A 14,476-nucleotide genomic window follows, 5' to 3' on the forward strand; every position below is an offset into this window, starting at 1 on the left:
GAAAGAAGTTTTGTACCTTGTATGATGAGTCCTTTCATGATTTTAAGAACTATTATTTCAAGGTCCGGGCTGCTGGAGATGTCCGACCTTTCTTTCTAGATGAGAGTGGGGAGCCTTCTTTTCCTCTTTGTTGGCAGGAAAATGTAGTGTCTGCCAAGTATACTTTTGAGAGTTTAGATGAGGTGGAGCAGGCTTTTGTGGGTGTGGTGAGCGGTTTGTGGGGTCGGGCACCTCACTTGGACACGAAGAAAATGTTGGGAGATCCAAGCCTTCTCCGTTCCGAGTTAGGTAGTTCCCGACCTCTCCGAGTTTCATCTTTTTTAGTATTTTGGCTTTGCTTGTTTTGGTGGAATTTCTGTTGTGATAATCCCTTTCTTTTGTTTCTGCAGAGATGTCTTCTCAGGCGGATTCCATGAAGTTCCTTCGTCGGTCGAAGAAGTCTGCGGCTGCTCGGAATATCGAGGCTGAGGCTTCTGCCCGATCTTCTCCGCAGAAGACTATCGTGGGTGTTCAGACTCGGTCGAAGACCATTCCGACTCCTCAGTTCCGAGCTATAACTCAAGATCCTCCGACCTCTGGGCCCGGTCACCTTTCCCCGCCTTCGACCTCGGGTCCTCCCCCCAAGAAACAGAAGACCTCTCAGGAGCTTGCGGGTTTTAATGACAAGGATTTTGATGCCCTTGGTTGGATTGAACAGCATATTCTTCCTCAGACTTTTATTTCTACTGATGATGTGTCTATGGAGCATCATTTTCAGTATATGGCGCGGAGCTGTGTCCGGATGGCTAGTCTTCATGCCGCTATTGCCCGGGAGTTCAAGAAGTCCCCCATTGGTGCGACCAGCTCCCGACTTGAGAAGGTTCAGTCTGAGCTTGATAAGATTAGTCAACTGAAGGCTGCCAGGATTACTGAGCTGGAGGCCTCTTTGGAGAAAGAGAAAACCAAAGCTACCGCGGCTGTGGCGGCAGCGAAGACATCTGAGGAGATGGCGAAGGTGGCGACGGAGAATTATACTAAGCTGTATGCCGAGCTTGTGGAGACAAAGGAGAAGTTGCAATCTGCTCGGGATGATTTTTACGAGCTGGAAGGTCATGTGGCCAAGGGTATGGATGCCATGTTTGTGAATTTGAGGGATCAGGTCCGGGTTCTTGCTCCCGACCTGGATCTGAGCTTATTCAGTACGGATAACATTGTTGTGGAGGGAAGGATTGTTCCTGCTCCTTCCGAGGATGAGGTCCCGGTGTCCGATCCCCAGGCTCCGGTGTCCGACCTCAAGGTTCCGGCTGTGGACCCGACTTCACCTTTGGCAGGGGATGGATCTGGCGTGGAGGTTTTAAACCGGGATGACGGTGTTGTTGATGCAGTCCCTGTTTCCATTTTTCCTCCGCAGCCTTCTGTTGACGTGGAGTCCGGAAAGGGCCTTGATCCTCTGTAATCTTTTATTTTTGGTTCTTTGCCCGACCTGTGGGCTCTTTTGTTTTTGGATGCTTTCTGTGAACACTTTGGATGCCTTTTCTGCTATTTAGATACTTGTAGTAACTTTTTTAGCTTATTTATGCGGTGTTTTGCGCTTTTGGCCTTTTGTTCCGCTTTTATGCTTTTTAGTTGTTTTTTGGATAACAACTTTTTAGCTAGCGCTGGAAACTTTTTGCCTTTATTCGCGTTTTGACTTTTTGTTCCGCTTTTATGCTTTTTAGTTGTTTTTGGATAACAACTTTTTAGCTAGCGCTGGAAACTTTTTGCCTTTATTCGCGTTTTGACTTTTTGTTCCGCTTTTATGCTTTTTAGTTGTTTTTGGATAACAACTTTTTAGCTAGCGTTTTCGAAACTTCCTTTGATTTCGTTCTTTCGCTTGAACTTTTTAGTTGTTTTTGTAAAGCAACTTTTTAGTAAGCGTTTTTCGAAATCTTGGTTCTCGCTGTTTCAAGGCTTCTTTCTTGGATCCGAGTTTTTTCTCGGACCTCGGGCGCTTGAGTACCTCCTCTTTGTCGGGTCCGACTTTGTCGTTTGGTCGGCCCTTTTTAAGTTATTTTTGTAATCTCTTTTTGGCTTTTTGAGCCTTTTCAGAGTTACTTTATAACTTCTCACATTAATTTGAACCTCGTCGCTTTATCTTTGCCGACCTTGTGTGGCCTTTTGGCAAATGATTTTTTGCGTTTTGTCGAGCATAAATTAATGCGCCTTGGCGGGGTACTTTCTAGGATTTGTTTCATCATGAGGAAAATATAGAAAAAATTTGATTAGTATTAAAAAAGAAAGAATATTTACAGAGTGTTTACCCTTGACTAGGTCGGGTGTCTTACTTAACCGGGTGTCTCATTAAAAAACCCTTGTAGGGAAAAAGAGTACACCTCGGGTTAAGTTTTTCTAGCTGTAGTACCGTCTTAGATTACAGGCGTGCCAGGCCCTGGGCAGCTCATTGCCTTCTAGGTCGGATACTTTGTAATAGCCTGTTCCGAAGACTTCTGTTACCTTGTAGGGCCCTTTCCAATTTGCGGCTAGCTTTCCTTCTCCCGACTTTTGTGTTCCGATGTCATTTCGGATTAGAATTAGGTCGTGGATGGAGAAGCTTCGCTTTATTACTTTTTGATTGTATCTGAGGGCCGTTCGCCGTTTTAAGGCTTCTTCTCGAATCCGAGCTCTTTCTCGGACCTCGGGGAGGAGGTCGAGTTCTTCCCTTTGTGCCTGCGGGTTATCTTTTTCGTTGTAGAAGATGGTTCTAGGTGACCCTTCCTCTATTTTAATAGGAATCATTGCTTCCATCCCATAAGCTAGTCGGAATGGTGATTTTCCCGTTGTAGAGTGTGGGGTTGTCCGATATGCCCATAGCACCTGGGGGAGCTCTTCGGCCCATGCCCCTTTGGCCTCTTGGAGTCTTCGTTTTAACCCGGCCAAGATGACTTTATTTGCAGCTTCTGCTTGCCCATTGGCTTGTGGGTGTTCGACTGATGTGAATTGCTGTTTGATTTTTAGATCGGCCACCAATTTCTGGAAACTTGTGTCCGTGAATTGTGTTCCATTGTCTGTTGTGATGGAGTAGGGGACTCCGAACCTTGTGACAATGTTTTTGTATAGGAATTTGCGGCTTTTCTGAGCCGTAATGGTGGCTAAGGGTTCAGCTTCGATCCACTTTGTGAAGTAGTCGACCCCTACTATGAGGTATTTGACTTGCCCCGGTCCTTGTGGGAACGGGCCGAGTAGGTCGAGTCCCCATTTTGCGAAGGGCCATGGTGCAGTGATGCTGATAAGGTCTTCGGGTGGCGCCTTGTGAAAATTGGCGTGTTTTTGGCAGGGGGGGCATATTTTCACAAACTCTGTTGCGTCTCTTTGTAAGGTCGGCCAGTAGAACCCGGCCCTGACTACTTTTTTGGATAGTGCCCGGGCTCCGAGATGGTTCCCACACATGCCTTCGTGGACTTCTTCGAGGACGCCTTTTGTTTCTGAGGTCGGAACGCACCTAAGGAGGGGGTTTGAGAATCCTCTCTTGTATAATACGTCGTGAATTAGTGTATAATTCTGGGCGTCCCTTGTGAGCCTCTTAGCTTCTTTTCTTTCGGCGGGGAGAGTTCTCGACTTCAGGTAGTTGAGTATGGGGGTCATCCATCCTTGCTTTTGGCTGGATATATTTAGTGCTTCTTCCTCCCTTAGCACGGAGGGTGATTGTAAGGTTTCCTGGAGGAGACTTCTGTTGTTGCCTCCGGGCTTGGTGCTGGCGAGCTTTGAGAGGGCATCTGCCCGGGCGTTTTGTTCCCGGGGTATGTGCTGGATCTGTATTTCTGGAAAGTGGCGTAATTGTGCCTGTGTTTGGTCCAGGTATTTCTTCATAGTTGGGTCTTTGGCCTGGTAGTTTCCATTTACTTGTGATGTGACGACCTGGGAGTCACTGAAGATTGTGATTCTCTGGGCTCCGACCTCTTCGGCTAGCTTTAGACCTGCTAGTAGGGCCTCGTATTCGGCCTGGTTGTTCGAAGCCTGGAACTCGAATTTTAGGGATAGTTCTATCCGCGTTCCTTGGTCGCTTTCAAGTATAACCCCGGCTCCGCTTCCTGTTTTGTTTGAGGACCCGTCGACATACAGGTTCCATGAGAGTGGGGTTCCAGGGGTCTCAGTGTATTCTGCGATGAAGTCGGCTAGATACTGGGATTTTATGGCAGTCCGGGCTTCATAGTGGAGGTCGAACTCGGACAGTTCCACCGCCCATTGTAGTATCCGTCCTGCCAGGTCTGTTTTTTGCAGGATGTGTCTCATGGGTTGGTTTGTCCGGACTTTGATGGTGTGGGCTTGAAAGTAGGGACGGAGCCTCCGAGCTGTGAACACTAGGGCGTAGGCGAATCTTTCTATCTTTTGATAGTTTAATTCGGCCCCTTGTAGTGCTTTGCTTACAAAGTATATGGGGTGTTGTCCTTGGTCATTTTCTCGTATTAACGCTGAAGCGACTGCTCGATTTCCAACCGAGAGGTATAGTACGAGTTCTTCCCCTTTTAGAGGTCGGGTTAGGACTGGTGGCTGCCCGAGGAATTCCTTGAATTCTTGAAAGGCTTTTTCGCACTCCGGGGTCCACGAGAAGGGTTTCCCTTTCTTTAGGAGTGAGTAGAGAGGTAGTGATTTTATTGCTGATCCTGCCAAGAATCTTGATAGGGCGGCCAGTCTTCCGTTCAGTTGTTGTACTTCTTTGACACACGTCGGGCTTTTCATATTGAGTATTGCTTGGCATTTGTCCGGGTTTGCTTCGATGCCCCTTTGAGTCAGCATGAAGCCTAGGAACTTTCCGGCTTCTGCGGCGAAGGTGCACTTCGTCGGGTTAAGTCTCATGTTGTGTTTTTGAGGGTGCCGAAGGCACTGGTGAGGTCGGTCAGCAAGTCTCTGTCTTCTTGTGTCTTTACCAGCATGTCGTCGACGTACACCTCCAGCTGTAGTCCGATGTGCTCTGAGAACACTTTGTTCATTAGCCTCTGGTAGGTTGCCCCTGCGTTCTTCAGCCCGAAGGGCATTACTACGTAGCAGTAGTTTGCCCTTGGGGTTATGAACGAGGTCTTTTCTTGGTCAGGTCCATACATCGGGATTTGGTTGTATCCCGAGTATGCGTCCATGAAGGAGAGATATCTATAGCCTGAGGCTGCGTCTACTAAGGCGTCGATGTTTGGTAGCGGATATGGATCTTTGGGGCAGGCTTTGTTGAGATCTGTGTAGTCGACGCACATCCTCCATTTTCCATTGGGCTTTTTTACCAGGACCACGTTTGCGAGCCATAGGGGGTATTTTACTTCCCTAATGAACCTTGCGTCTAGTAGTGCTTGTATTTGTTCTTCTATTGCCTGCATGCGTTCGGGCCCGAGCTTCCTGCGTCTTTGTTGGACAGGTCGGGATCCCGGGTATACTGATAGCTTATGGCACATCAGGTCGGGGCTTATGCCTGGCATGTCGGAGGCTTTCCAGGCGAAGAGGTCGGAATTCTCCTTTAAGAGGTTTATGAGTTCCTCTTTTAGGCCTGCCTCGAGGTTTGCCCCTATGTTTGTTATTTTTTCAGGTGTGCTTCCAATCTGGACTTTTTCGGTTTCTCCCTCTGGTTGTGGCCGAAGATCTTCTCGGGCTTGAACTCGTCCGAGTTCTATCGTGTTGATCTCTTTCCCTTTTAGGCTTAGGCTTTCGTTGTAGCATCGCCGTGCTAGTTTTTGGTCGCCCTTTAGGGTAGCGATTCCTTTTGTGGTAGGGAACTTCATACAGAGGTGTGGGGTCGAGACTATAGCTGCCAGTCTGTTCAAGGTTGGTCGTCCGATGAGGGCATTGTATGCTGAAGTGACGTCGACTACGATGTAGTCGATGCTTAACGTTTTAGATTGCTCGCCTCTTCCAAAGGTAGTGTGTAGCGAGATGTATCCTAAGGGATGGATCGGGGTGTCCCCTAGCCCAAATAGGTCGGTGGGATAGGCTTTTAGCTCTTTTTCTTCAAGTCCGAGCTTGTCGAAGGCCGTTTTGAACAGGATATCTGCTGAGCTTCCCTGGTCAATCAGGGTTCGATGTAAGTTGGCGTTTGCTAGAATAATGGTGATCACCATTGGATCGTCGTGCCCGGGTATTATCCCTTGAGCATCTTCTCGGGTAAATGAGATAGTGGGTAACTCGGGCAGGGGACTGTCTTCTCGGACATGATAGACTTCTTCGAGGTGTCTTTTTCGCGAGGATCTGGACGTTCCTCCGCCTGCAAAACCTCCGTTTATCATGTGTACGTGCCTTTCAGGGGTTCGCGGGGTTTGTTCGGTCCGATCTTCGTTATCTCCCCTCCTTCTCTTCTTGGTCTCTTCTCCTTTTTCTGCTATGTACCTGTCGAGTTTTCCTTCTCTGGCTAGCTTTTCTATAACATTCTTTAGGTCGTGGCAGTCGTTGGTAGAATGACCATAGAGCTTGTGATATTCACAGTATTCGGACCGATCTCTCCCTGCTCTCTTGTGTTTTAGAGGTCGGGGCGGTGGGATCTTTTCGGTGTGGCATACTTCTCTGTAGACGTCTACCAGGGAGACTCGGAGGGGGGTGTAGTTGTGGTACTTCCGCGGCTTGTCCGAGTTGGGTTCTTCTTTCTTCTTCTGTTCCCGATCTCGATCTCGGAGTGGGTAGGTTGATTCCCTCCTAGGAGGGTCTCTAAGCTGGGAGGTTTCCTCCATGTTGATGTATTTTTCTGCCCGCTCCTGCACCTCGTATAGGGAGGTCGGGTATCGTTTGGATAGGGATTGGCTAAACGGTCCCTCTTTTAGGCCGTTTGCCAGTCCCATGATGGCTGCTTCGGTGGGGAGGTGTTGTATGTCCAGGCAGGCTTTGTTGAATCGCTCCATGTATTCTCGGAGAGTTTCCTGGTTACCCTGTTTGATCCCGAGTAGACTGGGGGCATGTTTTGCCTTGTCCTTTTGAATAGAGAACCTTGTTAGGAATTTTTTGGTTAGGTCCTCGAAGCTGGAGATTGATCCTGGCGGCAGGTTGTCGAACCACTTCATGGCCGAATTGGTGAGAGTGGTAGGGAAGGCTTTGCATCGAATTGCGTCGGAGGCGTCGACTAGGTACATTCTACTTCTGAAGTTGCTGAGGTGGTGACTTGGATCGGTGGTGCCGTCGTAGAGATCCATATCGGGTGGTTTGAAGTTTCGCGGTACCTTCTCCTTCATGATCTCTTGCGTGAAGGGATCATGATTGCTTTCGGGGGTGGTGCCGCGTTCCGTCCGGTCCTTCAGGTTGGCCTCTATTTTCCGCAGTTTTTCTTCTAATTCTCTGCGCTTGCGAGCTTCCCTTCTCAGATCTTGTTCAGTTTCTTTCTGCTTCTTTATGTCCTCTTCGAGTTGTTTCAGCCGGTTTTGCTGTGCTCGCACTGCTTCTAGAATTTCCGAGCTCTTTTCTTTTTCGGGATTTTGTGGGTCTTTGTTTGGGAGTGATGTCTTTGGGCGATTCTGTTTGTTTCCTCCTGGAGTGCGCGGTGATAGAGGGCTGTCCGGTCGTTCTCCGGTGTCAACTTCCTCCTCTTGTTCTGATGTAGCGTGGTCATTGTTGGGAGGGTCGTCCGCCATGGTAAAGGGATGACTTCCAGGTCCCCGGCAACGGCGCCAATGTTCCGAGGGTTACCTGAAACGTGTAGCTCGGTCGTCTGGCAAGACCCGAGGTGGGGGTTCCGTGGCCCGAGCTTGATGTACTGAGCGGCTGGGGGTTGTACCTGCAATGACACTCCGATGCTTAAGTTAGCATGGGTCCAGGCAGATATGTGTAGAATATAGAATGTGTGTTATACCTGGGTGCTCCAGTGTATTTATAGTAGTTGGCCGTGATCTTCCCTGGATAAGATATTCTTATCTTATCTTATCTTTTGGGAGTTTTATCCCTATCTTTGAGGAACCGCCTTTTCCTAGGCCTTTTCGGCCTTTAGGTCTTGGGCTTTGTTCCTTTTGATGGGCCTTCTTAGTTTATTTGTCCGAGGTCCGACCTCTAGGCGTGGACCTTAGGACGAGGTCGGACCTTTCACGGATTGACCGAGTTTGGGGAGCCCGGTCAGGGTATGAACAGAAATCTTTTTGCTCTTGACCTTGCCAATCAAAATCCGGGTAGTTCCTCCATCCATAATAATATGAATCACTCCTTGGGTGTGAGTAGTAACCCATGTGATTTCTCTCCATTATTTTTCTTAGCACAAAACACCAAATAAAATGAAACGCACTATGTGGTAAACAGGCAAGTAAAGAAGAAAGAACATAAAGAAAAATAAAAAATAATAAAAGATAAAAATAAAGTAAAAATAAAAGAGAAAATTTAAACTCAATAAATAAAATACTAGGAAGAATAAAACAACTAAGGGGACATCAAACTTAATTTCAGAAAATAAGAGAAAATTTTTTAAATAAAATAAATCTAAATAATTTTTTTTAATTTAAAGAAATAAGTTAAATGAAATTAAAGCCAAAACGCCTAATCTAAGAAATCAAACAACCAGTAGTTGTCAATCACAGTCAATCCCCGGCAATAGCGGCAAAAACTTGATGCGGAATTTACAACCACAAACTAACCGGAAAGTGCACCGGGTCGTACCAAGTAATACGTCAGGAGAGTGATGTGATGGCAAGTCATCTTATGCTAGTTTTACTATCATTTTTTCTTGCTTTTGTTAAGTTTTATGCACTTTCTTGCACAATAAGTTAGTGATTGGAGTGGAATTCCATGTTTATCTTGATTTAATCAAACATCATTAATTTTATACAAAATCATGAGATTTATGCAAAAAATAAGTGATTATCATAAACAATGCAACTTCTTATGATTTTGGTGAGACTTTGATTTCTTGTTTGATTGATTTTAGGTGAGAAAGTGAAGAAAAGGAGAAGCACTCCAGAGTAACGTTGTGTTCAAAGAAACAACGCCATGCTCACTTGCGACGCGCACGCATACAAGATGCCTACGCGTCAGGGGCAATTATCGAAGATCCACGCGTACGCATGCATAACGCGTACGTGTGGTAGTGGTTGGCATTCGTTTTCAAAGAGAACACTACATTTATTTACTCAGCATTTTAGGGGAGATTGAAATTTGGAGGCAAAGTTCTGCAATCGACGCGCACGCGTGCATGACGTGCTCGCGTCGATGGAGCACCTGGGACAAAGCACGCGCACGCGTGACTGGCGCTGAAGCCTAGAATTGAGATTTTAATACCCACGCGCACACGCAGAGGACGCGCACGCGTGGGCAGCACTCACTAAGCCAACGTAGCCCTCAATAAGAGAACACTGTTGAAGATGCGTACCCGTGAAAGGGGCGCGCGAGCATGGTGGCAGCTGAAGACTGATAGTGACGTGCACGCGTAAGTGATGCATACGCGTCGATGAGCAAAGTCGCAAAGGGACGCTTGCACGCAAGGGGCACGCACGTGTGGATGAATGAATGCTGCGCTCACTTTGAGAACGCAACGTTCCCCTGGAAGCAGCAACCAAGTGCCATTTTGATCCACTTCTCCACAGGCCAAAAAGCCCATGCCAAGTGCTTGAGGACTGAAATAGAAAGTGTATAAATAGGAGCAAATTTGATCTCATAAGGAACTCTCTTTGAATTTCTTTTTAGAATTTTAGAATTGAGATCAGATCTGAGTTTTCATTTTTTGTTTTGTTTTCTCTTTTCTATTACTTTTACTTTCTATTTTTGGGTCTTGAATTCAGATTGAAGAATTTGGCTGAAATTCTTCATCTGAGAGTCATCTTTTACTTTTTCATTGATAGTTATAAGAATTGGAGATCTGATCTTAAGTTTCTTTCTTCTGCAATTTCTTTTCTGTTTTGTTAAGAGAGCAATTGAGATCTAAATTTTCTTTCTAGTTTTGTTACTCTTATACAATTGGCAATTTCTCTCTTAGGATTTTAAAGTTGATCTAAGCTTTCATTCTTTTTTGATTCTTCTGTAATGTTACATTTATGTTTTGGTACTGAAATCCTGATTTGAATTTCTTCAACTAAGAGTTCTTTAGTTTACTACACTTTAATTTTTCTAGTTCAGTTTTGATTCCCAGCACCCAGATCCCTTTATTCTTCATGCAATTTAAGTTTCCTGTCAATTTAGATTCAGCAATTTAAATTTCTTGCACTTTAAAGTTTCATTTATTTACATTTCTTACAATTTAAGTTTCAGCTCTTTTAATTTCTTGCATTCTAAGTTTCAGTAATTTACTCCTTCAGCACTTTAAGATTCTGCCAATTTACTTTTTGCACTCTAGTTTACTTGCAATTTCACTTCTGTTAATCAAATTTCACTCAAATCATCAAATATTCGCTTAACTAAATTCATCACTATACTAAAGTTACTCAATCCATCAATGCCTGTAGGATCGACCTCACTCCTGTGAGTTATTACTACTTGATGTGACCCGGTATACTTACCGGTGAGTTTGTGTGGAATCGTTTTTCCCTCATCAAGTTTTTGGCGCCGTTGCCGGGGATTGATTTAGATTGACAATGATTAAGTAGGGTTATAATCTAGATTAAGCATTTTTCTTTTGTTTTGTTAGGTACGCTAACTATTTGAGATTTTGTCTCTACTAATCCTAACTGCACTCAAGGAATAGGGTGCTCTTTTTGTGTTTCTTGTTATTTTGGTTGCATGCCAGGAGGAAGAAGAGGTGACTCCACTTCTTTTGATTCTGAACCAGAGAGAACATTCTTAAGATTGAGAAGAGAAGCAAGAGGGAATGGCATAATTGGAGAAGAAGAATCAGAGGAAGAGAATCAAGATGGAGGGCAGCCCCCCTAATCCACTAGAAGAGGTGGCTATTAACAATGGCCAGCCTCAAAGGAGAGTTCTAGCCTCCTACACCTTCCCCAATGCAAGAAACTATGGAAGCAGTATACTCACTCCAAATGTTCATGCCAATAACTTTGAGTTGAAGCCTCAGCTTATCACTTTGTTGCAAAATAACTGTTCTTATGGAGGAGGTCCTTTAGAAGACCCAAATCAACACCTAGCCATCTCTCTGAGGATATGTGACATAGTTAAGATAAATGGTGTACACCCAGACATCTATAAGTTGCTGTTGTTTCCATTTTCCTTGAGGGATAAGGCAACTCAGTGGTTAGAAGTATTTCCCAAAGAAAGCATCAACAACTGGGAGGATTTAGTGAGCAAGTTTTTGGCTAAGTTCTACCCACCTTAGAAGATCATAAGATTGAAGATAGAAGTGTAAACATTCACCCAAATGGATGGAGAATCACTTTATGAGGCTTGGGAGAGATGCAAAGCCTTGATTAGGTAGTGTCCACCGGAGATGTTTAGTGAATGGGACATACTTCATAATTTCTATGAAGGATTGACTCTAAAAGCTCAAGAGGCCTTGGATTATTCTGCTGGAGGTTCAGTGCAACTAATGAAGACAGCTGAGGAAGCTCAGAATCTAATAGACAATGTAGCCAATAACCAGTACTTCTATGCTCATCAAAGGCAACGCCAACCAGCTCCAAAGAGAGGTATATTAGAATTTGAAGGTGTGGACACCATCTTGGCACAAAACAAGGTGATGCACCAACAAATTCAACAACAAATGGAGTTGATGGCAAAAAGGATAGATGGTCTTCAAGTAGCTGCAGTGAACACAACAAGTCAACCATCACCTACATAGGGACAAAATGAAGAGAGGTATGAAGAGCAGCAGCCTGAGCAAGTCCAATACATGCACAACCAAGGAGTTGGACAAAATGAGTTCCATGGAGATACTTATAATTCATCATGGAAGAATCACCCCAATTTGAGGTGGGAAGATAACCAAACCCAATAGCCTTGGCAGAGAAATTCAAACTAAAATAACTCCAGAAACACAAACCATCAAAACACTAACCAAAACTAATATAGAAAACCACAAAACAATCAACCCCCATCTAACTACTATCCACCAAATAACCGAGCAATTAACCAAAACAACTATCATCCACCTTCAACATCCCACAATCAACCACAACCACCCCAAGAAGCTCAAAGGATCTCCAACTTGGAGATGATGATGGAAAAGATGATCAAGCATCAAGAATTGGCCAATAAGAACCATGAAGCTTCACTGCGGAATCTAGAGAGGCAAATTGGACAATTGTCCAAACAAACAGTGGCTGAAAGAGCACCCAATGCACTACCAAGTGACACCATTCCCAATATCAAAGAAGAATGCAAAGCGATCCAATTAAAGAGTGGAAGAACTTTGGAGAATGACAAAGAAGCTAACAAGAGGCCGGTAGAGAATGATAGCAAGGAAGAGGTGACAGCAAAAGGAAAAGACCAAGAGGAGTCCAGAAAGAAAGAGGAAGAACATCAAACCTCAAAGAAAGGGAAACAAGTCATAGAGCAGCAACCACACGAATAGAGGAAAGTGGAGAAGCCATACACCTCTCCCCTTCCATATCCCCAAAGGTTTAACAGAGAGCTTAAAGACCAATAATTCCCCAAGTTCCTAGAGGTTTTTAAGAAGTTGGAAATCAATATTCCACTTGCTGAAGCCTTGGAACAAATGCCTCTATATGCGAAATTTCTCAAGGAGCTTATCAACAAGAAGAGGAGTTGGGATGAAAAAGAAACTGTGATCCTCACCCAAGAGTGTAGTGTTGTGATTCAAAAAGGCTTGCCACCGAAACTTAAAGATCTTGGAAGTTTCTTTCTATCTTCTATCATTGGCAACCTGTCAATTGGAAAAGCTTTATGTGACTTAGGCTCAAGCATTAATCTGATGCAACTCTCCATGATAAAAAGGTTATCTATTGAAGAAGTGAATTCTACAAGAATGTCCTTGAAACTAGCTGATAGATCACTTATCATACCCACTGGAGTTGTAGAGAACTTGTTGGTAAAAGTTGGGGAATTCATTTTCCCTGCTGACTTTGTCATTTTAGACATGGAAGAAGAAAGACATAACTCAATCATCTTGGATAGACCTTTCTTGGCCACAGCAAGGGCCATCATTGATGTAGAGAAAGGAGAAATGACCTTGAGAGCACATGATGAGCAGATTACTTTAAATGTTTTCAAGGAAATGCAACAGACCACTGAAAAGAAAGGTTGCATGAGAATCGAAGAGGAAGACTTGAACTGGAAGGAAAAAGCCAAAGAGGCATTCATCAGATCACCTTTGAAGCAAAAGTCAAACAATAGAGAAGAACAGAAAAGTAATGAAGATGAGAAGGATGGAAAAGAATTGCAACCAGAGGCCATAGGATCAATCGTTGAGAAGAAAGCACCTGATATAAGGCCTGCCGCCAAGAAAGAAGGATCACCGAAGGAAGGAAAGAAGAGCAAGAAAAAGGTTCCAAAAGGGTGGAAAAACAAAAAAAATCCCAACGAAAGGATTTTCAGAAAGAGACAAAGTGAAATTGATCCACCAACAGTTGGAAACAAACCCACAAACTGATGATTATTACATTGTCAATAAGATACTCTCGTTGGAGCATATGGAGATAGATCATCAAAGCACAGGAAGAAGGCTCACAGTGAGAGGGGACAAGCTGAGGCACCATCATTATTAACCACCCTAACAAGGAACTAACGTCAAGCTAATGACAATAAAGAAGCGCTTGTTGGGAGGCAACCCAACCTGAGGTAGTTCTTTTCATAGCTATTTCAATAAAAGGTCAAGTAGATTTCTCTGTATTGAACAGAGTTAAGTTTGGTGTTGCACACCAAAACAACGCAAGAGTGAATGTATGACTCTAAGTTTGGTGTTCCACCAAAAGTCTCCTTAAGAACTCATTACACTCTTCTGCAAGATCTATCACTAGCTCCAAACAATCAAAGAAACTACTCAACACCTGCTTAATTCTAGCATCTGATTTATTTCTTTTAAAAGCACAAGGTTTCATGTAACTGATGCGTCATATACGGTAGCAAGGGACTAACCATCTGCCTAAGTGCTTGGAAAACAAGCAACATCCAATAATTGTGCAGAAAAGACATTTAGTCTCTTGAATGAATTATACATCATCACCAGGAGAAATGCAAAAGTAATGGATGGTGAGGACAAAAGGAAAGCTGGAAGACACTCCTGAGAGGTTGTATTGTCACAAAATTCACTCTGCTTTGAAATGTTCTGAATGAGAAGCCGCTGTTTACCTTGATGCTTAGTTCAATTAGTGCAAAGTTTGATGTCTGCTAATTGTGCTAGTTTAAATGATTGTCTCATTTTCATCGACTTGAATGTCTTGTTTCCTCTTCTGCATCAATAAGAGAAAATGATCGAAACAGAGAGTAACTATCCAATATGGTAGGAATGAAAATAAAGTTCGGTGGTGGTGAATGTTTGAATGTTTAAGTAAGCTCACTAACAAAAGGACAGAGGTTAGAATATTCCCCTATAGCATGAGCTAGGCTGCTGTTTGTGAAATCTTAATCAATAAAGACCCTTGGATAAGAAGGAAAGGAAGAAAAAGCCATGAGTTGGCAATAAAAAAAATAAATAATAAGGCTAGACACCAATAGCTTGAACCTTAGGATATAT

This window comes from Arachis stenosperma, chromosome 10 (genome assembly GCF_014773155.1).
Source record: "Arachis stenosperma cultivar V10309 chromosome 10, arast.V10309.gnm1.PFL2, whole genome shotgun sequence".
NCBI classification, from domain to species: Eukaryota; Viridiplantae; Streptophyta; class Magnoliopsida; order Fabales; family Fabaceae; genus Arachis; species Arachis stenosperma.